Source organism: Phalaenopsis equestris, unplaced genomic scaffold (genome assembly GCF_001263595.1).
Source record: "Phalaenopsis equestris unplaced genomic scaffold, ASM126359v1 Scaffold000046, whole genome shotgun sequence".
Classification (NCBI taxonomy): Eukaryota; Viridiplantae; Streptophyta; class Magnoliopsida; order Asparagales; family Orchidaceae; genus Phalaenopsis; species Phalaenopsis equestris.
In genome coordinates this window covers 333595-337799 of record NW_018164488.1, presented here as the reverse complement: position 1 = coordinate 337799, position 4205 = coordinate 333595, and positions in this window count along the sequence as shown.

Genomic DNA, 4205 nt, shown 5'->3' with positions numbered 1-4205 from the left:
GATTGAAACACAAGAGATTAATTGATAGAAACCAATCTCACTTCTTTCAGTTAAAGGATAAATTTGTAATTTCCTTAAATTATCAAATTTTGGGAGTCTATCAAATTAAATGATCCTAGACTTAGGGGTACGTTTTTGGGTGTTAATAACTCACCAATTTAATACCCCTATTTAATGATTCAAATGAAATTTAAAAATTTTGATAATGAATCATCATCACCTAAAAATTCAATCTCTTTCAAAATATAACTTAGACATCTATCAAAAGTCTAAAAGGCCTAGTAGTGACCTAAGCTAAATCAAATCTGATTAAATGAGGATTAGAAAAGTAAACATAATTAAAATTAAAAATCTTTAAAACACTACAAGCCCAAATTAAAAAGTTGGCTAAGTGACTTGATAACATTAACTTGCCCCTTTAAGGGTCTTCACCCACATAATTCTCAAATTAAATTATAAGTGATAATTACTTTACTCTTAGGGATAATAATTGAAACATCAATGCTCGAGCATTAAAGATATTTACAGGATGAGTTATTTTACAGGATGAGTTATTAAACTGAGTTATTAAACAACATAATAAGTTTGAATGAGCTCGAGAATTTTCACCAGGCAGTGAGAGGGAAGCATGGACCTACTTCTTTCTTCAGATCTGTTGGATACCTCGGAGGTTTACTAAACTTAATATGTTTTGTTTGACAAAAATCATCCTTAACCAAGTCAATAGGGACCTACCAAGATATAGGGTTGGGTAGATCACTAAAACTTTACTTTTCTGATTTATATAAAATGCTCTCACATGCATTTTGAGTTTCAGGTAGTGGAACGAGAAGACTCGTCAGGTATGTTTTTTATAGTTTACATCATCATTTTGCCTTGTACTTTCATACTGTGCTTTTTATGTTTACAAAACTTGCATGCTAAACAACAATGTCACCCTGCATGAAAACCAAAACTGTTAGGATAACTACAAAACCAAAACTAAAACTAAAATCAACCAAGATAAAAATCACTTCCACAACATTCAAAATATAAAACAACTCAAAATTTAATCACAAATATCACAAAAACCACAACTACAAATAAATTAAGATGTCTCTATTTGATGATCGGGAATCCCTCGGAGGAGGTAACCTACGGTTTCTAATGAGACTTCTCACGGTCTAAATGAAAGTACAGAACTCATCAATTTGAGTTTAGTGAATTCATTTGGACTAAGTGAATCTAATAGAAAATAGTGGTACCGGAATAAAGGAACCATAGGATCCTAACCGGTGTCGCTCTAATCAACTTTAACATCCCCCATAAAATTTAAAGAATTACAACCATATGGTCGCATGATTTGACATCATAACTGGACACCGACATCATAACTTTCTCTTCACGAAAAGGAGCTTGGAGCTAGCATTGTAGGTAGCGCGGCCATCTTCAATAGTAAAACACGTCTACATCAGCTAAACCAACTTCCTTCCTTAGAATTAAACAACCAAGCCATAGGATTGAACAACCAAGTCATAGGACTTTGAGGTTGTTTGCTTATGCAACATAAATCCTCAACTTATCTTTAGGTCTTTGCACAATCATGTTGTGCAGTCTATGCCCTAACTCGCCTTAAGATTCAGAGATTGTCATCCGTCATCGTCACGATCTAAACCCTCACATCATCCAGGCTATTTGTGTGATCGTTTCACACAAATGTAAGCCCTAATAAAATAAAATCTGCAGGATGAAACACCTAAATACTTCTCCTCAAAATCGAAGCCAAACCATAGGATAGACTGGGAAGTCACTGAGATTTTCCTCCTTTCCTCCGAATCTATGACATCCCCTAGATCTTCCTCCTTTGGACTCTACAATAAATGTTCCAAATTTGAACCATTCACTTTTCACACCTCTTTGTCCGATCTCGTTGAAAATCTTATCCTTTAAACTCCATGAAGATAATTTTTCTTGATTTTTATTGAGAGTTTTCTTAGGTGACTTCGGTCATTTAAGATGTAATTAAATATAGGGGCTTACCCTTATAGGAAGCTCGTCCGAACCCAGCTTAATATAAACCCTATTTAATTCTTCATATTAAATAGAGAAAATTATTGGCAAAGAAAACGGTTTCGTAGACCAAACAGACGTCATATATTTCTTAGTTTATTTGATTGAGTCTCATCCTCCAGTCTTGTGTTTATCCTTCGGGATAGATACAGGGTTTGAGGTACAGTGCTCTTTCATTTAAACTATGAAATATATGAGGTTAATTTGATTTCATATTTTTCTGAACTATATATATGTAAATTAAAATGTCTTTCCGAAGCGGGTGATGGGATTTCAATTTCGGCGATCGACAGCTTCTTACGGGCAACTCCTCCAACCAAAATAGTGCTGACAACTGTCTTCATCACCAATGATGATTGTTGGCCTTGTCTGTTCAATGATTAAGTTGATTCTTCCTCATCCACATCCCCGACCTCGACCTCAAGCGCACGAACTAAAAGTACCCCCACCAATTTATTGTAAAAGAATGGTGGAAGATCAATGAAGCGGAGTTGAATGGCCCTATCATTATAATTCTTTTGAATCTTCACTTTTGTTTGTCACAATTTCACGAGAGAAGACACTTTTCTTTGGAGGAGCGTAGTAGGCGGTATCTTCATGAATACCAACTTCATGCATTGAAAACAACTATAAATCTCCCTTGATGCAATGTTCTTGTCCTTCTTTGAAGTACTTAATGCATTGGTGTAGAGAAGACAAAACCATGTTGTGTTCATGAATCCATGGTCGACTAAGTAAAGTATTGAAAGACGTCTTGGTGTCGATGATATGGAATTTAGCGGTTGTCACTAGTTTTCCAACCTTCATAAGTAATGTAAATGATCCGAGGGCTCTCTCTCCCTTTGGTTAAATCCTCTTAACATCAATTTATTGGTCGTAAGCTATTGAGCTTCAATGTCCAAATTGGCCAATGTCCGTAGCTTCATCAAGTGGAGTGATGCTCCTGGATCTACTAAAGCTCTGGATAACACAAATTTGTCAATGTTAACGGAGATGTAGAGCAGACGATTGTGGTCAGCATTACCGAGCAGCAAGTCTTCATCTGTGAAGGTCACCCCAGACTATTCCTTCAACGAGCAAACTTCATCCGAGGATGTGCTGGCCAACTGGGCTAAACAGATCTATTCTAAGCAAATCGCTGGGTCAAGCAAAGCTGTAACTAGAGACTCTCTCATCTCTTTTGATAGGATTAGAGTATCGTAGATGCTTAATCTGGCTAGAAACATCCTAAGATGAGCTAGCACATTGTAATCCACTTTGTATTCTTCCCCAATTTTCTCTTGGTTATGCGGTTCTTCCACTGATGGAGGTGGAGGTAGCTCTTCTCGAGTTAATATTTATTTTTCTTTATCTGTTGGAGCTATTCTTAGGGGTAATACTCTTCCACTCCTTAAGTTTACTTATGTAATTACTTCCTCTTGGGATATCATTGTCGAATCTTTCGGTGTTACTTCTTTGTCAGAAAGATCTTGGTTGATGGCAAGTGGTGCATCGTGGCGCTCGAGGATTGGTTCCTCACTCCCGACGCTGTCGTAATCGGTATTGTTAATGTCTTCTTCGGTCTTATTAATGAGTTCATTGGACTCGAGTACGATTTGAGAATCATTTTGGGAATTGAGATTGAGGCTAGTTTGCTCAAAATCAATTATGTTATCACCAGAAACAGTTAAAACGTAGCCAGAATCATGATCATTATATTCATAGGACCTCGGAGGGGTAAAAAGATAATCATACAAAGTTAGGGGTTTGAGGATTTTCTTCCCTGAATCTGAGACATTCAATCTAGTAGAGGCATCCCCTATCCTACCCTATGTGCTATCAATCTCCGTGGTAGTGTTCTTCTTCTTCTTTGTCTTTGATGAGGATGAATCTCCTGGTGAAATCTTCAACTCGGGCTTGGCAAGCTGAAGACTCTAAACGAAGGCTTATTTTTATGCAGACTGGATCTGGTTCAATATTTTCTTGGACGATTTTCTCCATACTGTACTCCATCCGTTTTTTGCAGTATATGGGTCAATCAGAGAGATTGGCTCTGCCGAAATCATATTTATGGAACCCTTTTCAGGTTCTTTTAAATATTCTTTCAGGATCATTATATTCCCTTCTTTAAGGTTCTTCTCGAGCCAATTCTTGAAGACAAAACATTATTCTATAGT